Source organism: Cyanistes caeruleus, chromosome 18, assembly GCF_971803275.1.
Source record: "Cyanistes caeruleus chromosome 18, bCyaCae1.hap1.1, whole genome shotgun sequence".
In the NCBI taxonomy this organism is placed as follows: domain Eukaryota; kingdom Metazoa; phylum Chordata; class Aves; order Passeriformes; family Paridae; genus Cyanistes; species Cyanistes caeruleus.
The window spans coordinates 6,600,649-6,626,503 of NC_141718.1; the positions used below are offsets into that span (position 1 = coordinate 6,600,649).

The following is a 25,855-nucleotide window of genomic DNA, read 5'->3' on the forward strand; positions in this document are numbered from 1 at the left end:
GGTTTTCTGGTGCTAAAACCTTTGCAAGCATTTTTGTAAAATGCTTAATGCTTTGAAACTTAACCTCATTACACTCCAGTCTATTTCTGTTGAAGGAGACGGGAGCATGGGAAGGATCTTTTCCCCGAAAATAAAAAGTCCAGCCAACATAAGTTAGATGCTTTGGAGGTTCTTTTATTGTAAACTACAGGAAAGGACTTTGGCAATGTGTTGAAAATGTTAGATTAAAGCTTTTCCCTCCATCACCCCCCATTCTGCCATTAAAGACCAATGCTGCTGTAAACAATTTATGGCTTTCTTAAAGGAAGTCAGATAATCCTGGCTGATTTGTGGCCATTCCTTTATTGCCTTGCCAAACTCTGCTTTGTCATTTCTGTTTGGAGGAGAAAGCACACACAGCCACATATGCACAAGTTTCTGACCTCATTTTGAATGTTATGAGAGAGTGAGCACATGTGTCTTCAGGAAAAAAAAAAAGAAGTGAAAGAAAAAAATCATAGAGTAAAAGAAGAATAATTTCCCTAGTAATTATGTTTTTTAAGAAATATGGGGTGTAAAATATACCATTACTGATTTTACAATCACTTGGCCAGTCAGGCAGGAGAGCTGGCTGACCCAACCTAGCAGAGAGCACCACTTCGCATTAGTGTCAAAATGGATGTTTAGTCGTGTGCAGCCATGGTGAAATTGGAAGTGGAAAGGAGCCAATGCTTCTTTCAGAGAGAGGGGAATAAGAAACCCTCCCTCTTGTTTTACAAATCTCTCCAGGGATGATGGAAATGGCTCTCTTCAGCATCCATTCATCCTTAGTTCTAGATCAGCACATGTGGTAGGAAAATGTGTAGATATGTCATGGCTTCAGAGAGACTGTGAAAATAAAAGGGGCACGTTTTTCCCTCTGCAGCTCTCCTCCTCCTTGCATTGGGAATAATTGTTACCAATTAGTGAATATTTATTGTTGTAAGCAGGGCTTGTAGTTGAGCATATAATGACAGTGGCCTGGCACATTTCATTAGACGCGCTTTGCGGTAGCAGGTGTGCACTGCCTGTGTCTCTGGTTTGGAGTGTGAATACACCCTGGATGGAGATAGAACCACTTCAGTTTTAGGATGGCATAGATGTGTAAACAAAGAATGTTGTGAAAAGCAGGGGTTGACAACAAACAAAAAGAGATTGATTTTTAAGACCTGTCCCGTAAAAGACCCGGTGCTAAGATTGTTGAGCGTTCGATTCTGCTGTGACCATTGGAGGGTTTGCAAGTGCCCAGCTCCTCTCCAAGTTGGGCCAGAGAAGTTTCAAGAAGGTATATCCAGAAATTCAGGGACACAGAACTACAGTGCCTTTTTTTTTCCTAGAAATAGTGATTCTTAGATTTGTGTCCAGAGCCATATGGAGAGACTTTGATGGAACCAGACTTTCCACTTCCTAGAGTCTACACTCATCAAACTTTCTAAAAAGCAAGAATGTTGATTCTTTTACCATAATGGTGAATCGCTTCAGGAAACCCAAGTCTGAAGGTATTTTGAAAAGCTGGTAGCAAGGAGATTCTGATTTATATTGCTCAGAAATGACTGCAGTGGAGAAGGCCTGTACTGGTTTTAGTGCCACAGTGCTGCTACAGACTTTTCAGATACCAACTTCATTTCTCTTTCATTCTGTCCAGTCCAACCGTGCATGAAGCAGCAGACTAGACTGGAGGTAACTCAGTTGTAAAGCATCACTTGACAAACTGTTAAAATTTCTCCTGAATGGAACATAATCCATGTTTGTGGCAGGGTTGAGCTGATTATGTTATGAAATGGCATTTGATGCAGAACAAAGTATTGCCACAGCAATAATTTCCAACATCCAGCTCTAACAATAAGTCATCCCCAGATCCCTACCACAGAGGGCCAGGCTCTTTGTTTACAGTCAAAATGAGAATTGTGAGACTGCAACCCTGCTTGGCTTAAGCAAGAGCTGTGACATCTCACCAGTGTTGTATTAATAAGAAAACTATTAAGACCCTACACGGCCGAGCTGCGTCTCCAGCCTGCCATGACCTCTCTCCTGACAGACTTTGTCTGAGTGGGGTTTCTCCTTGGAGAGGATCAGCAGGACTCAGCCAGAAAGGAATCTGCTCCTGAGGAAGCAACACCTGGGGAGGGAGAGCTGTGCTGAGCTCTGCCACATCTCAGCACTCACTGTGAACACACACTTAGAGGTGGTTCCTTTCTCCAGTCTCACTGCTGAATTGGTTGGAGTTGCAGAAGCCCAGGGCAATACAGCTGTAGTAACACTTCCATTTTTTCAGAAAGTCATTGCTACATGAACTAATCCTTTCAAAACACATGTAACATCTGTAGGTTCTTAACTACTTTCCTTATTAATACAACAGTGGTGAATAAAGGGACAATGTTGTTATAGATTATTAGTAATAAACATGTCACCCCTTGAAGTATATATATTTTATTAGCCTCTTCCTAGCACAGCCCATTTTTCAACTGGTTATAATTTCTCTTACTTATTCTTTCCTTCATAAATTTTAGAAGACTTCCTATGTGCATGCTTGCAGTAGTGAAAATAGCCTTTGAAGATACATGTGCACCTTTTTTCAGCCCAATTTTAAAACTGCTTTATTTTGCATTTAGAATGAATGATTTTTTTTTTAGCGTAAGTAAGGAGGACTTTTTTGGTTTTAAAATCATAATCAATAGTGATTGCAAAAGAGCCCAGAGGATGCTCTGGATTTGTAATGCCAGGAAAGCCTAAATAGGCTTTTGTGATATGATTCATTGATACCCAGTAATGGTTTAACTCAAATGATAAAGGGATTTTTCCTTTCACTCTGTGTTTTGGTGATGATGTTCCACTTCTTTTCTGGCTAATATCTGTCTATTTCCACTAGTCACAGAAAAGAGAAAGAGAAAAAGTAAATGAAGCACCAACAAATAGGAGTTTTTTCAACAATTTCATTGAGCTACCAGCTTCAGCAGTGGCTCAAGTGGTTAGTGGTTAGATCTCTTTAACTGAACAGTCTCCAGTGGGAGCACATAATAATAAGTGTTTGGTGTCTTCTCCAGCCTCTTGGAGCAAAGTTGTCTCACCATTTCTTGCTCTCTGATGGTGTTTGTATCCAGTGGTTGTTACTGAGCCCATTTCCCTGCATTTTGGGTTGCTACCACTGAACTGCCACATCTTTATTGACACTCTGGATTCATCAAGCTCATAAAATTAAACTGGACGTGAAATGCTGCAATTAGGCTTCAGTAATATATGTGGTTTGAACATGAAATCATCACTGGTTTAATCCTGTCCATTCCTGCTTTTTCATATCCCAGTGCTCCTAATCTTTGGAAATGTAGTTCCCTCTGCGTGGGGTGGGAGCCCTGGGTTCCCCTCCAGAGCAAACCTGCTGCAGCTGGGTCAGGCAGACCCCATCTGGCTAATTTATGAGCAGCACTAATGGGTCCTCGAGGGACCCCATCAGGAGCCTCATCCAGGATGCGATGCTCGTGACACAAACCTCCAGGGGAGACTGGGGCTGGTTTTAGGAAGAACCTCAGGATGAAACAGGAAAGCACAGGATATTCTCTGGGGGATGGAAAAATTATCACCCCCACAGCTACCGTTGTTCTGTCTCTCATGATCTCTGAACAAACGTCCCTGTATCGTCAGGTCAGAAATCTGCACAGATAAATTTGTGTGACGTGTTTTTTCTCTTCTGTGTTTAATGGCTACCCAGTCAATAAATAATTATTAAGCAATGATATAAGAGCTGCACTCTCAGAAAATTCAAAGTTTAGTTTCAGGAAAATGAATTCATCCAGGAAAAACACCTTTGTGCAATAAAGACTTGAGAAAGTAAAATGAGATTGAGGGCTTTCTTTCCCCAGGCTTGGATATTGCTTTATCAATACAGTTCTGTCAATAAGCTGTGAACAAACGCAGGCCTTGTCAGATTTACTAACTAATCACAGAAAAGTGTTGGCAGGGCTTAAAGGATTGAGTGACCAGACATAGTAACTCATTTTAAGTGTTTCTGCTTGCTGCATTTTTTTCCCTTTTTTTTTCTTTTTCTTTCTTTTCTTTTTTTTTTTCCTTTCCTGCTCCTTACTTTTGCTGTTTTAAGTGAATAGGACAGCAAATATCTTCTTCTGGTACCTTCTGTCACACAGAAAGGAAAGCTGGGAAAATTCCATAGATTTTGCTTGTCTTCAACCTAGGTCCTGAGCTACAGACATAAAAATATATGTGCCTAAATACTGCCTCTCATTAGGTGCATGCACTTCTTTACAAGCAAATATGTATATTACATGTATGTGCTGCCTGTGTAAGCGCGTGGTAGATTTTTAATTGAAGGCATTCCGTGGCTCTGATGGCTCTGCAGTGATTTCCACCCTCAGCTTTAGTGGAGCTGCTCATTTGGGCTCTTGATAGCAGGTTTTCCTTTAACTGAAAAGACGAAACGGGTACATTGGAAACGCTTTTTTCCTCTTCCTCTCCATAATTTCTGTCATGAATTCCTCTGTTTTTGCTGTTCGTTCCCTGCTGGCAGTTGCCATCTGTAGCAATTTCTTCTTCTGCCAGAAGGATTGGCAAGCAACTCCCTCCAGTGCCCACATCAGCGATGCCTGGGCGACAGCCGGGTGCCAGAGCGCTGCACTACCTGCACCTCTCCCCCCTTCCCCCACCCACACCTTCCTGCTCACACAGCCTCAATATGTCACTTTTGGAACAAAGCTGTGCTGCCAGGGCCACCAGATCTCTGCCAGCCTGCCTGGGGGCTCCTGGGGTCCAGCCCTGGCGTGCCCCTCCTGCAGCCTGAGCACGCCCCAAAGGTAGGGATGCTTTTCCCTCCACCTTTCTCTGCAGGCACGGGAGGATTATATTTCAGTATGGCTTGCTTGAAAGGCAGGGCTTGGCTAAAGCAGCTCCAGCTCACATTTGCTTCCCGTTGGGAGATTCAGACCTAAAGTTAGAGTTAATTAAGTCGATAGCCCCTGTTAGAAATGCCACAAAGCAGTGATGGTGTGAGGAGAATCCTGCTTCAGAAAGGCTGGGGTTTAGATTGAAAGCATTAATCTTGGCAAGAGCAAGGGAAGGAAGGACAGAAAGAAAGAAAACATTATTCAAGCATGAATGTTTTTTAGATCACAAAAAAAAAAAAAGTGTTGCTACAAGAAGGAGCAGATCCTTCATTTTCTAAAAAATGGGGGGAAAAGGGTTTTATTGCAAATTAAAAATAGTTTCATGTGTGTGAGGGTTGTGATGGTTATTAACCTGCAGGTTGCTGATGTGATTTGAATGATGGATCTGGTGTTCTTTGTTCAGAGGCAAATTTTAGCTTATTTGCTGTAAAGGGACAGATATATTTGTGTACACATATATATGCACAAGATATATGTTTCCATGTGGACTTTGGCCTCGTTTAAAGCACCCATTCTGTTCTCCTAATGCCTGAGACTCTGCATCATCTTGAAAGAAGTTCAGACAAAGAGAACTCGTAACTCCACGCAGCGGTGGAAGGGATGTGGCAGCTGGAAGATGCGCTGGGGTTATCGCAGCTGCTGTAAATATCCCCGAGACCTGCAAGGAGCTTGATGCAATAGCTCGGCCAGCAGGGCAGGAGGGGCAGGCAGGAGCCATCTCATGTTGGATTTTTCTGTCAGAATCCAAGTGAGCAGGAGTCCTGCTGAAAAAATGTCCTGCAGAGGATTGCTGGTGCAATTTAACAGTGGGCAGCAGTCAGGGCTGGCGTTAATTTCTCTGTGTGTGAGAACGTGCGTATCGACCTCAGTGTGAGCAGTCTGTTCCTTCCAGAGCTGAAAGAGGAACATATCCAGGGAAGACTGGGGCTTTGGTAAACCAGGTCATTTGTGGCATGGATGAATTTGGCCATGGGACAAGTGGCTGTAGGTCTCACAGGAGCTGTGTGTCAGGCCTGGCTGCAGCTCCTTTCCTACTTTCCAGAGCCCCCAGAGCTCTGCCTCTGGCCATGTTTCACAGTCAGGCTCTTCCCCTGGTGTTCCTGGTGGCAGCCCAGAAGGACCTGAACTTGGCTACCTGACAGCACCTAATGCAGAGAGCAGGGCTCCTGTTTCACCCAGCAGCCAGAGCTGCACGGCTTTCCCCCCAAGTCTCTGCCGGTGTGAGAGCAGTTTCAGTGGCTCAGGCTCTGGTGGAGAGACTAAGAGCCTCTCTCTCCCCCAGCTGTCAAGGAAACTTGAGGAGGCATTCAAATGAGAGACACATGGATGTTTATAATTCACAGTTTTGCCATTGTTGTCACCAGAGATTTGTTCTTCCTGCTTGGTGAAGGGAAAAAAGGAAGGATAAAATTGGTACCATAACATGGCCAGACATAACTTGTTTGAAAGATGGGCCTCCAATTATTTACTTAAGGAAATAGTGGGAGATTTATTAATAACCTCTGGCGACTTAAATAGCTCTAGTGATTTCCATGTGTGACCTGAGGCCTCAGCCTTCCTGGCTGATTAGACACGAAACTCAACTAAAGAGCTGACCTGGTTGGTTTCAAGCGCTCTGCTGGTTAACTCCCAGATGTGAGGCCGAGGAAAAACAACGTCTGTCAGAGCCATTACAGAGCGCTCTGCTACAACAGATTTAATCTTGCCCCTGATTTCAGAGGAAACAGTGCAGTAGGAGGGCTGAAGCTGTAATGATCTCTTAACACAAAAAACTATTCTCTTCCATGCATCTGAGAGTGAGCAAAAGTCCTCATCTATCACTGCCTGCGCCGGGAAGTCTCCGCTGTCGTTTATGGATGTGTCACTTTTTTCTTCTTGACAAAAAAAGGGATTTTTTTTTTTTTAAATATAAAACCCAGAATAGTATATTTTTTTTCTGGCTATGTGTACTAGTATTTCCTGGGGCTGGTATCCATATTGCTGCTGGATGGCTTTGCCAGATGTTGTCTATATAAGATAGCTGGTGACCCTGAAATATCTCTTAGGCTTTACGTCACCACACCAGGATCTGCTCATTCTCTTTGTTTCTTTTCTAATAGAAGCTGCCATGGATTGGAAACAAAATTTTTCCTAAAAAACACCAAACAACCCTCTTTTTGTCTTCCATTGCCTCCAAATAAATAAAAGCACCCCATGAGGGGGAAAGAAAAAAGAGAAAGCCAGAGGGAGAGTTTTTTTGGGGACCACTACCTCTGCTTGGCTTTTGCTGGGGTCACCACACTGATTTCTGATGCTTTTGAGCACAGGGTGGATAACTCCTTACAGATTCCAGTATGTTCCCAACTGACGGGGATGAGAAGAAATGTTAATGTCTTACAGACTTTTTGTGGGACTAGAAGACTAAAAGCAAATTAGGGAAAAACAACAGAAATTAAACTAGCTAGAATTGCATTAGCATAGCTTGGCTCTGATTGAAATTAAGGAGGTGTTCAATTACCAAATGGCGGCTGGTATCTGACCTGAAAACAACTCAACCTGATGCAACAAATTGAATAAAACAGCACTGAAAAATAATTTAGATCTACTTAAAGAATATGCTGATGTTGTGGAACTTGGTGCTGTGTTAGCATTCATCTTGATGTCTCTTTTCAAATTGGCTTCCATAGTCAGGCCCTGCTCATGCCTTTTCTTTAATTTTGCAAAAATTTATGACTAATAGAAACTGAAAGGAACAAATGGTGGTGTTGTTTATAGGTGGTAGCTTTAAAAAGGAAAAAAAAAAGAGGCTTAAGTGTTTTCCTGTGATTTATAAAGATAGCCAAAGGCTGACTAGGGGAGTTAGGGGTTTTGTTTGGTCTGGAAATCTTGGTGATTTTCTGCTGGCTGTGCATTGTCCAGCTGACTGTTAAGGACTTACAGAATCCACAAAATTGCATGGCCATGAAGGATAACCAGGTGGAAAGCTTAAAAGAATAAAATAGTTTTATTCAAGCTGTTCAGGCTTTCTACTGTTGAAGATTCTTGTGGTAGAAGTACAGTGGATAAAATCTCAGGAGGTGTATACATGTATTGTTAAAAAAACGTTTTGGATGGCCTCTGTACAGCACAAGGGAACAATAAAAGCACAAATGAGCATTTTTTAAAAAAGTCTTTTCTAAGAATTACTTTTACAAGTGCTAAGAAGTAAAATACATCCTGACCTAGGCACTGTTTATATTCACAGTCATACTAGGCACTAAGGACATGACTTAAATCATTGATCTTAAACTACGCAAAACTCAACATGGACTTTCTTCTTCTCTTTTAAGCCAGGATTAAATAGATTTATCTTGATCTTAATTTAAATTTGCCTAGGCTTAAATCAAATTGAATTTGAAACAACTGATCTAAGTTTTGCCACACATTAGCAGAACTGTTTTTTAAAACTGTAGAAATTTGTACATAGACAGGATGTTATTGTGAATTAGGCAATTTAATTAATTAGATGTCTCTGGCTAACTGCTAGGCAAGTATTTTAGATCATGACGTTTTCATTATGTCTTGCAGCAAACTTATATAGGGTAATTCCAAATCTGTGCTGTGCTTTGTAACTGAGATATGAGACTAAAGAATGTGATTAAGAACTTGTGTTATTTTGGGGTTCACAGAATATGAAATTTAAGTTACATCTGGGTGCTTACAATGTGGGACTTGGTTGAGTCTGATAAATAGATTTGAGTCACTTAATCAAATATCAGAAAATATTTCCCTGAAAATACTTCATTTTTAACAGGGAGATCTTGGTTTCTAAATGAGGTATTTTTCTCTGCCTTACCCCAGCCTTTGGGTGATGAGGCAATGCATTTAGATCACATTTTTAAGCTTCATAGTGCTAGAAATTTATCATTTTCTGTTTCATTGAACACCAAGATTCCCACAGAATTACACTTAGAGATGGGCTTCAAGAAAAACAACAATCATACAACTTAAGAATTGCACTGTGAATGTAAGTCTGAGAAGGAGCTCTAGACCTCAGAGTTATATCCCTGTTCATCTGTACCCTATTGAAGCAAACTCCTCCTGCAGAAAATGCCATAATAATTCTACTTTTGCAAGACATTTGGACACAGCATTGTTTAAATTACTTAGAGGAATAGGAGTCAAAAAACTCTGCTGAATATGTTCAGCTGTTGCACCACAATTTTATCACAGTAATAGAGCAGCTGCATGATACCCATAGGAATAAACAATCTAGTCGGTTTAATATCTTATTTGGATCATCTTTTTAAATTGGGATGGCAAGAAGTGCAAGATACTTTGTCACTGAAATGATTAGAGAAGCTTGTTTTTTTAATTGAGAACTATGGAAAACCTTTGAAAATTTGGGGGAAAAAAATAGCAGCATTCTGCATGTGACCGAATTCCCCGCTTTGCAGCAAATTTTAGAGCTTTGTTCAGATCCAAATGTTGTGGAGATCAGAGGAATTACCATATGGGGACGGTTTGTCCAGCACAGAAATCCCTGCTCCATCAGTGGTCTGCAGGAGATGCTTGGGAAGGAGTGTAAGAACCAGGATTGTGCAGGGTGAACCTTTCCCCAGGCTTATCCTCCCTGTCCCTGGCAATCGGCACTTCAGGAACTTCCTGAGCCAGAGGTCGTATCCAGACCATTGTGTTTAATTGCCACTGGTGGACTTATCCCCCATGAATTTGTCTAATCTTTTTTTGAACTCGTTTATATTTTTGGCCTCGGCAACATCCTGTGGCAGTGAATTCCACAATTTAATGACATATCAGTATGGAAAAACTGCTTCCTTGTGTTTGGTGTAAAGAAAGGTTTACAGGTTTTATTCAGCAAAACTGATTGCAGCTCAAACATCAAAATTTGCACTTTTCTGAAATGAGGTCTTGATTCAAAGCTCTCTAGAGTCAAGAAGGTCTGCATTATTTTTTTGCAGAATTAAAAACATTTTAAGTTTCCAGACTTGTTTGACACTAGCAACATATTTTTCTGTCAGTCAGGCAAATTATGTGAAAGAATTTGGTCATACCACTCAAAAGATGGATTTCTGACTCTTACAGCTAATTCAGTTGCTGTTATTGATGGTGTTAGTAGTAAAAACCCACTAATACCCAGCCTGAGCAGAGTGATAGCCAACATATGGTGCTGCCTGAAGTCCCTGTTTCCTCAGAATTTCATTGATAGCAAAAAGCACTCAAGCTGGAATTAGCCAAGTGTTGTTTGTAGTGGAGTATGTTTTACTTCATTTTGACCGCTTCAAACAAGCGTTTTCCTTCGGCTTTCTCCAGTTCTTGGTGACATGTCAAGATTTCAGTCAACCAAGAATTGGCACAAGATGTACTTTGGGGCTGAAGGGGGAGCAGATTTGGAGCCTTCCAAGAGAAAGGAGCACACTTCTGTTTCCTACTGTGTCATCCTCCCAGCTCAGCTTCCCTCCTGTCCTGTGAAAAGAGAAAGGAAGCATGTCTGGGAGTCCTCAGAGAGCTGCTGGCTGCATCCAGAAGCCTGGAGCTGGCAGACAGAGTGCTCACTTGGAAGTGGTGGGTCCCTGACAGCAGGCATCCTTTCAGAAAGGAAAAGACAGGGAAAACACGAAGAATAACCAAAATAACACAGTGATCCCAAGTGTAAAATGGAGCACCAGCCTCCTTTGATGGGATAGAGCAAGGCAGGGTATGGAGGGAGGCAGAGGGTGCCTGGTGTTTGGCCAGCAGATGGAACTGCGGCAGAAGGACAGGTTCTGGCACACCGCCCTCACAAAAAGGCCACTGAGAAGGATGTCCAACTATTTAGTACAATAAAAGAAATTACCTCTGCCTACAAACCTCACCCTGTGCTTGTGGTGGCACAGAGGGGTTAAAGTGATCAGGAATTGCAGGTCATCCAGCAGCTCTCCCTCCATATTACCAGGTAGCTGGTGTCTCCACACAGGGCTCTTTCACCTTTTTCTAAAGTGTGACAACCCATGCATCTTTCTCTATTTTTCCCCAAAATCTCCATCTCCTAAGTCTCTTATTCTTAGTGATGGAAGTTTTTTCCTGCAGCTACTTGAGTGGAGTTGCAGAGGGCAGAGCTGTCCCACAGCTGGTCACCTCCCTGCCCTGGTGTCCCAGCAGAGCCAGAAAGGGAGCAGGTGTTTCCTAAGCAGGGATTTCATTTTTGGGTGTTGATATCAGGAGGTTTAGTTAAATCTTTGCCTATAGTGTAAATTCATTAGTATAGGTGCAAAAAGCTAAGAACCAAAATCCATTTTTGAGTTTTCAATTTGTCTTGATTTTCAGAGCTCCTTATCTCGTATTGACTTAGGTATCTAATGACCCAATTCATCAAGTAGTTTAAGCATGTCGCTAATTTTAATCAAGTGCGTAATCCCACATTTAGTTAGGCACACATATAAGTATCTTTCTAAATGAAAAATGGGTATAAAGCCTAATTTAAGACAAATCCCTGCTTGAAAGTGTTGCCTTTGTTCTTGGTGAGGAAAATGAAAGGGGAGTGTTTTTGTAAGGAGACGTTTCCAGGGCAGATGTTCGGCGTGGAGCCAGAGATGTGCAGTGGAGCTCTTCCCCTCAAGGGCCGTCTGTAAGGTGAGGCATCCCCAGCTCCTCCTCATGTGCTGACCCTCTCCTCCCTGACATCCATCCCCCTCGCCTAACAGTGACAAATGGAGTTATAATATTGGTTGTTGAACCATAAGCTGTAGATAAATGTGCTTCTGAGAACCACCATTAAGTCCCTAAATGGATTATATATATTTGGTTTAGAAACCTAATATTTAATATTAGTGTACTCTCCAGCGGTTGGCTTTATTTCTCTTGATAATCTATTCCCACTCCATTTCCTTTTAGATTTCTAACCTCATTAAACCTTTCATATCACAGTTATTTTCTGTTCTAAACAAAATTAAAGACACACCATCCCCAGGTTTTAAGAGTCTAATTTTGCTCCTGAACTGGAGGAAACACAGAGATAAACATTCTTTTCGGTGATGAATTTTAAAACCGCTTTACGAGTCAGCTGAAATTGCTAACCATATTGAGGATTGTAAAAGTCTGTGAAAGGCAGCATAATAAATGATGCTTGAAATGGCATTTGTTGTATGGGAGTTCAGATGCTTACATGCTATCTTCCCCTTTTTTTGTATAAAATGTGAGGATGTATCTCACGTCATACAGTACCTTAAGAATTTATAACATTTTGCTTCTGGTCTGATTGTCTGCAAGGAATCTCAGTTACCAGCAGGGGTTCCTTAAATTCTCATGGCCAGGAGAAAGCTGTATCTGTGTAATACTCTGCTCCCAGTGTGCACATTAAACTGGTTTTTCTTGATCGAGGACACATTTCTTCCTTATCATCGGGCTCTTTGGCACATTGCTTGTTCTGATATATATAAGTATTGCACTCTGCCTTACTAGACACATTAAAATTGTGTTTGACCATTCTTCTTGTTATACAATGCCCTGGCCCCTACAGTGGCTGCTGTAAGAAAAAATGCAATGTATGTGCTGTTGAAAAGAAATCTGCAGGCTGGAGGAAGCTCTAAAACATATCCTTTATTTGCCCAAATCCATTTCTGTTTCCCTTGTTTTCCTATAAGGCCTATAATAACTCTGCTAATTATCAGATTGCATTAATGACATTAAATCAGTGTTATACACTTCATAGCCTGCCTACTCCTTCTCTTTCCACTTCCACCAGAGTCCTATAGCTGTGTGATGACATCCCATCAATGTGCAACATTCCCACCACAGCTGATGGGGATCTCACAAGCACAGGATCATAGGGAACTCTCTGTTGCAGCCTTGTTGTGTGTGGTGACTGCAACAGCAGCTCACATAGTTCTGCTACTTCTAATTCCAGTGCCAAGACCTATAGTCTGAACTAATAATTAGAACTTTGCATCTCAAACAGACTTGTCTTTCCTTTGCCTCGTGGCAGGGCAGATACTGCAATTTTCCATCCCTGTTGTGCAGGCAGGGAAGGTTGAGGCAGGGGCAGGGTACCCAGGTACTTACACTGCGCATCAATAGCCAGAATTACCACCAGCAGCTCCTGGCTCCCTGTCCTTTGCTCATCTGTTAGTCTATAAGGTGGGGAGCTAACATTTTAGGGATTTAAAATCAGAGACGGGGGGCTCTGCAATTTGCAGAAGCTCTCAACATGCCGCAGGAGCAGGCCTGGTGACAATAGGCATTTGTTTGACATAGAAAAAATGATAGCGAAAATTGGCCGAGCAGTTTCTGATCACTGAAGTCCCTGCTGATAGCTTTGTGCTACTCTTGTTCAAATTCACAGTAAGAAACAGCATGGTGCTAATCGCTGAGAAGTTCTGGGAGAAGCCTGGTCAGCAGGGTGCTTATATGAAGAGTGATGTGATGAATTGATAGGGAAATAGGTCTTTACCCTGACCCTTTTCCTCTCCCTTCCAATTGCATGGAGCAGTTGACGATCACCAGAAACCTTCCCGGCAAACTGACCCGCAGTTTTGCTGGTTTACATTTGTTTTCAGGGGTTTAGCATCATTGTCTTTGACAGGATGCTCTTATCTGGGACTTGGTCGTGGCTACGTATGAGGTTCCTACATCTGTGTTCTCCTCCTGTTTTCTTCCACCATACATAACATCATTCAGGTGAGGACAATGTCCTTGAGTGCACTGTGATGCAAGAGGATGCATTATTACCACAAGGGCATTTTGAGCCAGTTTCTGCCAGGATTATTACACCCTGTGAATTCATTATGCTCCTGCTCACCTGTTTTTGGAGCATGTGACAGTGTGATCATCCTCCTTTCAAAGGGCAGGAGCAGGCAGCTGGGCTGCTCAGTTTTAAGCTCTAATGGCTGCTTATTTAATACGGTTTTATTTTCACCCACCCATAGCAATCATCACCTTAAAAATCACCTCCATTATATCCATCCTGTTCTCCACTGCTGAACAAATCAATGCACCTCTGGCAGTCAGAGGCTGTGTGAGTGTGCGGGAATCCTGAGGAATCAATAGCACCCAGGTGCATCAGAGAGGATTAGAGGTTTTCCCCAGGGAGAAACTGCTGGCGAGAGAGGCCCCCTGTTCTCATGATTCAGCAGCTCCACTCCAATTTCCCATTTCAAATGTGGAACAGCAAGCTCTAAATCTTCCATGCCTGAGTGCAGAGTGGAGAGCCCAGTACAAAGTTACATTTCGGTTTGCACTGACAGATGGAAAACCATAATAACGTCCCTTTCTCCATGATGGGTTCCCACAAGGCAGGAGAGATTCCGAGCGCCGCTGCAGAGGCTCAGGCAGTGCCAGGAGCTGGATGCTCATGTGAGAATCCAACGGATGTTGCGTGGTGTCTCGCCCTAGGTGGGATAGTTGCCATCTGTTCTACAGCGATGCTGTCTCAGACTGTTTGCAAATCTTCTCCAGTACCCCAAAAATGCTGGAGGTTGAAGAAGGCAGGGGGAGTGAAAGCCTTTAAGGGTTGAGATAGATTTCAGGAGGAGATCAGGGTGGGAAAGCATGTTTCTACTCCACTGCACGAGTGGAGACAAAGGATTTTAGATGCAGGCTTGGTACTTCTCGCCAATATTATATTTACTTTTAGGGGTTAATATGGGGCATCTGAATCCACCATCACTCAGCAGGCATCAGGATGAAAGAGACAGACCCTTATGACCATAAAATAGTGATAATCCAATGCCATAATGTTAATGAGCCTCAGGTTTCCAGGCTTGCCATATGCAACCCCCCGTTGGCTTTAGCAGACGCTACCATATGCGTCAGGTGTCCAGAAACAGGCTTTTTTTCCCATTTCCCATCTTGGAAGAGATGCCTTTCTGCAGAAAAAAATCTGCAAGTTCGCCTGTAGGTCAAAATAAAAAGGTTTTTCATCAAAGGAACAAGTTTCCTTCCCGTTTTGCTCACTGATGCTTTCAGAAGCTTTTCTCATTTACGTCCAACGTGCCAAGTCAACTCCTGGTGTTCCTGTGCTAGAGACACTCAGCCTGCCTTGGACTGACTCTGAGAGTTGGGAGCAGATGTTGGCTCTGTGACAGGTCTGTGTCAGCAACGTGTTTTGATAAGAACAGACTATTCCCAGCTGGTTTCTGAAGAGTTTCTCTCTTTTTCTCTGTTTTCCTCCTCTCTTGCTTTGAGCCCTTCATCAGCCTCACAGCACACATTCTGAAAAGATTCTCTTCTCTTGATGTTGTTTTATTTTCTGTATGTTTTGGGGCATTTTTTAGAATGTTATCCTTTACATGGTTGGGAATCCCCCAAATTCAGCTTTTCCTTTGCTGACTAATTTCCATGGAAGAAAACTCTGCATTTCTTTCAATCAAGCAAGAACACGGAGACATGCAGTCCCTGTTTAATGTAGCTCTGCCACCAGGAACCAAATAAAAACCCAGATTTAACACAGTTAGCTACATCCTTTCTGGGAGCTCTTGGTGTGCAGCCCAGGGCTGAGCTTTGGTATCACTAATCTGGGCAGGCTGTGGGAGATGGGCACAGCTGAGCCCAGGGAGCGTCAGTGGTGGAGAATCACGTCCAAACGGGAATGCGTTCCCTGCCTGCAGCCCAGCAGTGCTGTCAGCCAAACCATGGGTTTCTGTCAATGTGTTACTGGCCTCCAAATAAAGACTTGAAGAGGAGGAAGCTTGTGATGTCTCTCTAGATTAAATGTGGGAACCGAAGTTCACCCACCACGCTTCTTATCTTCGATCAGATTCAGTGTTAGATTAGTGTCAGAAGACTGAAGACTGTTGGGATAATTTTTTATTCCACCTCCACCTTCATGCATCTGCTTACCTGGTTAATTGTGTGGTTGGAAAATCCTGCAGTCCCTTATTTTAAATATATATGACATTTCTGTTGCCTCAACAGGGCAGGAGCTCTTGGCTGAGCCCACGCTCCTAGAGGATTCTTCAGAAAGAGATCCATTTGCAGAGCCAGTAGCCGATTTCCAGGCTCATTATTGAAGCAGTGTGTGATCGTGAACAAGTTACTTGTCCTCTTTATGCTGTAAATCTATAAAACCAGGGGGAAAGTAGCTCTTGGAGCTCTTGGAGCTCCAGACAATTCACACCCTCTGTGTTGTCTTGGGTTACAGTGAAACTGCACGAGCCACGCTGGCCCAAGTAAATAACTCTTCTTTTTTGCCAGGAGTCTGTAAGACCTGGTTGTTCATTCAACCACTTTCTCTTGGAGTCCCAAACTCCCTGCAGCAGTTTCTAGGTGAACAGCAGGCTTGGGGACTGTGTTGTAATGGGAGACCTCTGCTTCCCTTTTAACCAGGACTTCAACCCTGCAAAACAATCAGCTCTTCCCTTTCCATTGAGAGGCAGCAGTATCTAATCAGGTTTCAGTCCTTTGTTGTATCTATTGATCCTCAGCACTGTAAGATGCAAATTGCCATGCCTGACAGGATTCAGGGTGTTTTATCATCAATGGAGAGTAATTATCCTTGGCTGCACCAATATTGGATTGTTAAGCCCCAGGATAATGCACAAGGTAAAGACATTTAGAAGGCAGTCCACCTTGGGGATTTGTGTAAATGTGATGGATAGAGTGAGAGCAGGATAGCTGAATTACAGCCCCAGGGACTGACAGCTGCATGGGGCTGTAGTCTTGATAATCCTTACAGAGAAGCTGGTGCTGCAGTTGGTATTGAGACACAAAGTGTGTCTAAAGCTGTAAGTTTCCCTTTCTGTTTAATCCTTGTAATGTGTATGTGCTGAAGAAGAAAACTTATGCAAGATTTGAATGGATTGTGTGCTCTTGCGAGAATGGCCAAACAACTCCTTCTGTTCATTTATTTATTTAACTACATTTCAAGCTTTTCAAGTGAGCATATTTTATAGGCAAAAGGGTGTTTGGGTGCTTATTTCATTGTCAGTGGATTCCAGTTCAATACTAAAAGCAGAATTACAATTTACTAAGTAGGAGATGCTTTTATTTTTTTGGAAAATATCTGGTTAACCATTGCAATATTCTGGAGCATAAAGTAGTTAAGCTGTCTTAGCTGTGGGGAGAAAATGTATGTCAGCAGAGATGCCATGTTAGCTGACTAATCCTTGGCTGATAGCAGCAAACCTGAAAGTAGTCTCAGGGAAGAAAATCTCTTTTTCCAGAGTTATCCATATGAGCTGAGTCTTATACCTGTCACTTTTTTTTTTCTTTTTTTTTTTTTTTTGAACAGACCATTTCTGTAGCTGTGAAATAAATAAGAGCAGAGATATAAAGAGGAAAAGGAGTGTTGGTGTCTAGAAACTGCTGAGATGAATGTTGAGGGTAGCTCCCAAAGACCTTCAGGCTTCAGAAGCAACACTAAACTTGCAAGCCGCGAGTTAACATTTTTTAATGTTTTTAGTGGCAGTTCTTCCTTGTCAGGCAACTCCTTGTGTTTGACCAAGGCCATGACTAAGATCAGCCAACTTGCTTGGCATGCAAAGCATGCTTTATTCTTGTTAAAGCTGCTAAGGATACTGTAGAGCAAATGCCAGAAACTTAAGCAAATAGTCCATGTTTTACCAGAACTGGGCCAGATTTTGCAGCTCTTTGCAGCTCTGTGCTGGCAGCCCGTGCCCTGTGCTGCCACGGAGGCGCTGGGGCTGCTGTACTCCTGTGGGATTTCTCTGACATCCTTCACAAGCGCCCCTGGCTGCTTCATTTCACACGTTATCATCAAAGTGTGCAACAAGCTCCTTACATTGCTCCAGACCTTCAGACAAGCGGGAGAGGGGGTTTGCTCCGCAGACAGTTCTGACTGCAGTTTGGAAATAGGAGAAAATTGAGAAAGATTAAGAAAATTGTCTTGCATACCTACGCTGTTTGTCATGTTTTTAAAAGGGAACAAGTCTCACAGATGTTTTGATTGCCAAGTCAGAAATGCAGTGCTCAGGAGGATAGAGTCCAGGGAAGTCATGTTGGGGAACAGAATGGCCCCCCCAGCTAGGAGGGGGTTCTGTGAATGAAGAAAAATGTTGCAGTGGAAGCTGGTGCTGGTTGGGTTTCTCCCCCTGCCCTTGGCTGCCCAGAGCTTTTGAGATGCCCTCCAGGGAGTGCTGCTGGGGGAAAGCAGCTCCTGCAGGCAGCAGCCCCATCTGCCCTGCTCTGCTGAGCTGTGCTGGCCTGGGCCGTGTCCCTGCAGGCGATCCTGCTGCCGGCTGCGAGCGCAGGAGCCCCGCAGCCGCTCGGGCAGATGCTGTGGGCCAGCAGCCTGGAGCTCAGATCCATAATTGGCTCCCTGCAGCTCCGCAGGCAGCTCCCACCTCGCCCTGGGCTTTCCTGGGAGGCTGCAGCACCGCTCCTCATGGGACAGCCGTGCCTTGAGCCCCCCGAGTGTGCCGGGCACGCACAGCCTCGAGTGGAGACGCTGAGATCCGTATTTCAATATATCCCTGCTGCTTTTCTGCCCATACTCCTCCCCTGCTGCATGGGAACACTGGGGCTTCTCCAGGCTGTCGAATCTGTGGCCAATTTCTGGAAATGTCAGTGTATGTAGGGCAGTATCTTTGGGGAATTTTTGTTGTGTGCTCCCTCTTCCCCACAATCCCTCCTCTTTTTCCCCAGAAGCATCTCAAAGCTGTGCAGTTCTGCAATTGAAATGTGCCACAGCTCATAGAATTCCTTGGGATGCAGAGAGCAGGTTTGTGGCCAGCTGACAGGGCTAACCACTGTACTTGTGTGGGGACCCACAAGTAGAGTTCTTCTAACAATGAACTCGTGATAAAATTCCAAATACCCCAATCCTGGAGTTTGGGGAACTCAAGACCTAGACCCTCATTTTATAGCAGGGCCTGAATCTTACTTAGACCAAGCCAGAAATCATGTGAGCTGAGAGGTTTGGCCCTCAGAAGGGGGGGAGATGCTGGTGCAGAACCAGAGCTGAGACCTCTCCTGCCCCATGGCATCGTGCCACAGGCAAAGCCTGCAGAATCCCGTAGTCAGTACAGATATTTTAGGTGAAGTATATGTGAGTGGAGGATCAATACCATATGGCATGCGTGTTAAAATAAAAACATGCGTACACTCAGGGCTGGATTTGCTGTATTCTGCACGAAAGTAAGGGTTTTTTATAGGGGAAAATGGTTAGATTTGATGGCGGTATGTAATTAGTAGTTTGCCAGCAATAATTACAGGGCTGTGCTCCAGAATAAATTATGTAGCATTCCTGTGCATATAATATGGTATACCACAAAATAGGAGTTGGAAAATTGCAACATTGCTGGATCATCATATATCTGACATGTTGAAGGGGTTTTTTTTTGCTCTGATAGTTTATGAAAAATAGTAAGTATGGTGCACTGTGAACCAAAAGGCTTGCTTTGTTAAATTAACCACAATTGCAACCACAAATTATGGCTTCACAAACTATAGATTTAACACTGGCTTTTCATAAATAGAGCTTCTTTGTGTTCTAACAAAACATACATGAAAGAATGGAGCTGTACAGTGATGCCAAAGTAGCACTTTCAAAATCATCAGCCCATTCAAATCTTTGGAATACAATCATAATATTTGTTTAAAGTTTAATATACAGAAAGGAAATTCATAGAAATCCCATAAGCTTAACACAGTTCTGGTGTAATTTCTGTGTGCCTTAATGAAATAATAGCAAGATAGCAACCTTGAAAGATAGGTTTGTATTAAATTGAAACTTTGTGTACATTTGAAAGTTTCACACAAGTGAATAATTAGTCACTAAGTGACTAAGCAAAGTTTCTGCAAAATGAAACAGTATAGAAAAATCCCTCTGTGTTTTTTACACATAACATGTCCCTATATGCAAAGGACCCAAATCTTTCTAAGCAGAGAGAGTTGTGCCAGTTTCTACCAAAGGTAAATGTGCCCAATAAAAGAGTTTTCTCCAATACTGGATGATAGCTGTAGATTTCTCCAAGTTTTAAAATATCCTACAGATTATTGGCATGCTCATCCCAATTTTGAAAGGCATACTTTTGGCAGCAGCCAACTGAGGAGGGCCATGTGTTAACATCCTGGTTTAGCAATATGTATTCCCACATGCTAAGCTCTCGTACAAATGCAGTTTTTATTGCTGTTGACTTCAAACAAAGATGCTTTGACATCTAAAGTTGTATATGTTACAGATGCGATGCCTAAGCATAGTCATGCTGTATATTTTAGGATGAGCTGGCTGTGGTCCCAATTATCCAATGGAGTATAAACACTCCTAGGATACAGGGCCCCATACGGAGAGTCGCTTTCCTGTGTTGTGCTGTGTTGTACTGCACTGGAACATCTTGCCGTGTCTGACGTTTTGTACTCCAGCTCATTTGCACGTTGTTGCTTAACACAATGTATAAATAACATATAGGAGCAGGCAACATCTCTTGTAGTCTGCCTTGGAACGTGGCACAAGCATCCTCAAGGATGGCTTGAGTCGATCCCAAATCCATAGGGTAGCAGGGTCTCCCTTACTTTCCCATTCTGTGTTCTCTCATCCTCACACTAACAGTGAGAAGGACAATAATAATCCAGTTTGGAAGCATTTCTAAGGAAAAAAAAAAATAGTGTTATTTATTAGCCAAAATCTTTTGTGCTAAGCAGTTTAAGGCTTGCCATTTTGAAATGGTGTTGGTGATTGGCTTTTCCTTTTGCAGCAATAGGTTGGCTTTCTGGAAAAAAAACCTTTTAAAAGTTGGGTAAAGTAAAAAGTTAAGATGTTCCACCACTATTCTCAGCAGGAAACCAGAGTTCTGCTTTACTTCTGCACCCATTTTTACAAGTGACCTGAGACCAGGAAGGGCTGGCTGGAGCTCCAGGTTTTGTCCAAGCTGTTCTACAGCTGTGTTGAGTCTCCAACACAGTAAAGCAACGTCTCATACACTATCTGTTCTGTTTAGACTCTCCCAGCAGTAGAATTCCTGCCACTCCTTTCATTTGCATCCAGGAGGTAGCTGAGCTGGCACTTTGGAGGCGTAGAAGCAGCCCCAATCTCTCAGGAGCATCCCTTTGGGGATGGTTTGCCAGGAGGGAGGTCTGTGAGGGCTGGCAGATCCACTGGAGATGGGGAACCCCGGGGGCTGCACCACACTTGGCAAGAATCCAAAAAAATACAAGTCTCACCCGTCTCCTTGTGGTTTTGTTCTTCAAAGGTAACTGGATTTGCACATAAGGTTTTCACTCCTGTGGCTGGCAGTGTGTGTACAGGAGTTCTTGTAATAATAATTAGCTGTAAATATTTTGCATCTAATTCTGAAAGGTTACTTCAAAGAAACATCGAGTCTTATCGCTCAGGATCTTTTCTAATGTCAAAATACACATTCATGAGTGAAGCACTGCAATTACAAGGATGTTTAGAGAATCACAAAGGTATTTATTCTTGTCCTGGCTAGTTTATAGTAGCAAAAATTGCAAGTGGAAAGGCTAAGAAAATGTATTCTAAAAACAAACGTGTAATTGTTTTGTTGAGAGTTAGAGTCAACAGTGTTTATTCATGAGGCTTAGCTGCCCCAGGCGAGAGCAATCAGACTGGAGGTACCACCTCCTGTATCCTTGTTCTCTTTAATTGGAGCCATAGCCTTGGATGGCCCGAGGCAAAGGGCCGTCTTTAACTGTATTCTGTTCGGTTTATGAACATTTGAAAGTGCAGTGGAAAAAAACATTCTTTTGTTTAGACAGTTTCAGACTTCCCCTCCCTTTTCTGTTCAGCAAGTGAAAATTTTATGTCAAAATCAAGCTCTTGAGCAGCTATAGATTTTGCATGTAATGTGATCCTCCAATGGCTAAATAGTTTTGCAGCGTTGTTAGGCCTGGGAGCGGAGCTGTGCGTCACCAGCAGGCTCTGGGATGGATGCAGAGCTGCAGTGCTGCTCCAGCACTGTCTGCACAGCCCTGGCACACAGCTTGGCCCCACCGTACTCCCTCACCCCACACACACCGGCTTTTGAGGCAAATCAGAGCATATTTTAACAGTGTGTAACTTCACTTCTATTTTAGGCCCTGTGAGGGTACCTAGCACAGCCCCAGCCTGGGGGCAGGTTCAATAACAGATTCAATAAAACTCCTCTCCGGCTGCCTCCCTGCAGAAGCCCAGGTGGGGACGCACAGTGCAGGAGGCGGCAGCATCTGTTATTGAATCTCGCCCAGAGTTTATCCAAGCTCTTCCTGAGTGTTTTTCTCCTCTCTCTACTGCATAATCCTGATTTCCTCATGATATCTTTATGCAACACAATGGTTAAGTGCTTTCTCCGTCTGTTGTCAGCACTGCCAGTATCAAACTGCTTGAAGCTTTTAGCTCCAAAATAAGAAGTGTGCTCTGGCTGCTCAGGGTGAGAGTCTTCCGTGCTCTCTTCAAGCATCAGTCTGGTCTGATGGATCCTGTCTCGAGGGAGGGCTCTCCACTTGAGACAGATATGCTGGTGGAGTGGATGGCTGTGGTCCTGCAGCCTTGAGTCAGGCCTGAGTGAAAACAATAGGCCCAGCCTATCTCATCTCATCTCATCTCATCTCATCTCATCTCATCTCATCTCATCTCATCTCATCTCAGAGAACAATCACACTGGCCCCTCACCCTGGTGTCCCAGCACCTTCAAGAGATTAGCCCCAGCTCGGTGTGGAGTCCCTCCTGTGGTCTGCTCATGCTGTATGTAAGGTGTTGGTGGTCACATAGGATCTTTAAAAGACAAGACAACAAGAATACACCCCATCTCAGCTTGGCTTTCACATTGCCCCAGCCCAGTGCCTGGCCATGGTGCTCTGAGAGGAGAGTTCAAGCAAGTAACACCCAATTTCCAAAATCGTGGTTTGCGCATTCGAGGGCTGAACCGAGAACACAAAATGAGCATCTGATCTTGCACCCTGTGTGCACTTAGCCACCAATCCCCACCTTTCTGGAAGGGTGTGAAGTGGTTTCCCCTGTCATTGATTCTACTTTAGGTTTATTCTGTGCTGCAAACCACCTTTGTCCCCCATTGTGTTCTACTGGAGTCAGAAGCAGGCGAGAAGGGAAAGGGACGGTGTGGCAGGTGACTGATGGGATGAGTCCTTGGCTCCAGGAACACTTGTCCTTCATTGGTTGTGAATCACTAGGTTCCTCTGAAGGTCCATGCAAACAGAGGTTTGGAGCTCTTCAGAGCCCTTTCAGGGGAATGGCCATTAATTTCCCACATCTTCTTAAAACAACATTTCTGAGTGGTTTACCAGATATCCCAGATTCTCTAGGCTATCACTCCAGTCATATCTTCAATGCAGCAAATAACAAGGCTTTAAGAGGCACCTATTTATTTAGTTGTTTCATACAACTGGCAAGGCTTAAGTCCTGTCCCTGAATGGTATCAATTCTAGTAAGAAGTATGTCATAGCCCTAGTGACTTTATCTAAACAATCACAGTTTTCTGGAGTTCAGTCTTCAGATTTGAGTTATTACATTTAAACTTCTGGTCTTCTTAGCAAAACACCTTCCCTTCCATCCCATTTCATTGCCCCTGATCCAAGGTTGAACTGTCTAGAGGATGGCATAATATTTGCTGCATATTTGCCTTGACAAATGGCTAATTCCCACTCGGATCCGTGGGGGTTTGCTGTGCACCAGGGACAGCAGGCTCCTTGGCTTCCTTGCCGAGAATATTTGTTTAAATGCAGCAAGTCCTTTCTCCAGTGTTGTCTTTGCAGAATGTGGAGGGGTGAGTCTTTTGATGTTTGTATTTACAGTGTTTTCACATCTGGATGTCATTTGTGACACAGGCTCTCCTCCTTTTTCTATCCCTGTGTCTTCCTGTAAAATTCATTTTGAACATACAAGCTCATGTGGCTTTAATGTGTGGTAGTTGGCCAATGCATTTAGCAGGCCTGTAGTAGGCCAATAAAGAACTACCTTGGGTCATGCTGTGCGCTCTTGTAAATTTATCCCAAATTAACCCTGATTGGCATCCAGCTCCCCTGCTGTAAAGATACAGATGTGCATGCTCTCCAACATCTGCTGCTTCGTGAGGAGCTGTGCCATAAATCCACAACCCCCCGTGACCTGCAGGCTGGGCTGAGGGTTTGGGGACGCTCCTGTGCTCAGTGAGCAGGGTGGGTACCTGCAGGAGGCAGGTGGCAGCGCTCCTGACGCAAGGGCAGCTCCGTCCTTGCGCTTCCACATGAAAATCCTGTTGGTGTTGCAAGAGGGTGTTCCTCTCTCTCCCTGAGCAACACCAAGGTACAGCCTCCGGTGTAGATCCTTCTTGTGGCTCCCTGTTTCATGCAAGTGGTTTGAATATCCTCGTCCAACAGGTTTCTTTGGGGCTCCTATTAAGTCAGCTTCATCTTTTAAAATGCAAACTTGGGCATGGCAGAGCAGGCTCTCTCTGCCGCCTTCAGATGCAGAGGAAAGCCGGGGAATGAGATCAGTGAGAGCAGCCAGAGAGTCGCTGCAGTCCTGCAGCCAGCCAGGATGCAAAGGGAAAAAACATACCCATCAATTTCTAAATGTCAGCTGAGATCCCCTGGAAATTATTTATTGTGTCTGCTGTCGTATTTAATGATTTAACAATATACTAATAATCATAATATATTAACTTTGTGTAGTGATATACCAATCAATATAAAATAATGAACGCATCTAATGGATTTAATAATATACAGATGTTTACCGCCTTTCTCCCTGAAGATTTTCAGATCATTTCAGCAGACCAGCTGAAAACTGAGCTCGGGCAGTTCCTTTCTGCTACCCCAGAGGCAGTCGCAGTGCTGGGGCCATTTGGGAGCGCCCCAAAATCGTGCCGAAGGCTCGTGGCTGTGGCGGCCCAGTCCCGCACGGGGAGAGGAGGGCAGGGCTGGCCCGGTCCCCATGAATCACCTTTAGTGCGGCAGGTGCTAACCAGGCACGTCAGGCAGCGGGGATTGTCGGCTGTGGCCATTGATTAACCATTTATTAAAGCACCTATGAATCACGGCAATAGTAATTATATTTTAAATATACCTACTAACAACTGTTTTGCAACGGGAAAGGTTAATCACGACTATACATTTCCTTTCCTTTTCTCCCTCTGCCCGGATCCAAATGCCCTGAGGGTCCAAATGCATCTCAGGGACACAGGAGGCTGCAACTAACAGGGAAAATAGAGGGAAAGGAGCCCAACCTCAGCCCATGGACAGAGCGGTGGCGGGGAGGGAGCGTGAGCACACACGCACACCAGGCATGCACACAGCCGGGCGTTCAGAGAGCGCTGACACGCTTCATCCATCCTTCGTGTGCTCACCTGCAGTGTTCACAGCCCGGGCACACACGGGCACACACCGGGCACACACCGGGCACACACGGGCACACACCGGGCACACACCGGCACACACCGGGCACACACCGGGCACACACCGGGCACACACCGGGCACACACCGGCACACACCGGGCACACACCGGCACACACCGGGCACACACCGGCACACACCGGGCACACACCGGGCACACACCGGGCACACACCGGGCACACACCGGCACACACCGGGCACACACCGGGCACACACCGGCACACACCGGCACACACCGGGCACACACCGGCACACACCGGGCACACACCGGGCACACACCGGGCACACACCGGGCACACACCGGGCACAGCGGCTGTGTGCGCGCACACACACACACACACACACGCACGGACCGTGCACACCTGTGCTGGCTGTGCACAGACACGGCTCACACACACTGCACCAAGCCCACGCTCGCACACGGACACAGACTGTGCACGCACAGACACAGGCCGTGCGCGCACGCGGTGCACACAGGGACAATGCACACACACACACACACACACGCACACACGCACACACACGCACACACACGCACACACACCTGCCGTGCGGACACGGCCCCTGCACACCTGTGCGCGCCCGGACGGTCCCGGGGCACGGAGCGGGCGCTGTTGCTCCCACCCACGGTCACTGCCATTCTCGCACTAAACTCGGGCTGACTCTCGCACCTCTGGCGTCCCCCGCCCGCGCGCCCCCGCGGCGGGGC

The 25,855-nt window shown here is 44.5% G+C and overlaps 1 protein-coding gene and 1 long non-coding RNA gene across 44 annotated transcripts in view; one reads left to right on the top strand and one right to left on the bottom strand.

Moving 5' to 3' along the window:
* FBRSL1 (fibrosin like 1) overlaps window positions 1–25,855 on the top strand; it is a 502,421-nt gene that overhangs the window by 371,790 nt on the left and 104,776 nt on the right. The gene's annotated exons all lie outside the window — the stretch shown is intronic.
* LOC147649900 (uncharacterized) lies at window positions 21,014–25,835 on the bottom strand. The gene is made up of 3 exons (XR_015277790.1): window positions 25,719–25,835; window positions 24,824–24,946; window positions 21,014–24,276 (listed from the first exon to the last, which is right to left on the bottom strand). It is a non-coding gene; the product is annotated as an uncharacterized LOC147649900 (long non-coding RNA).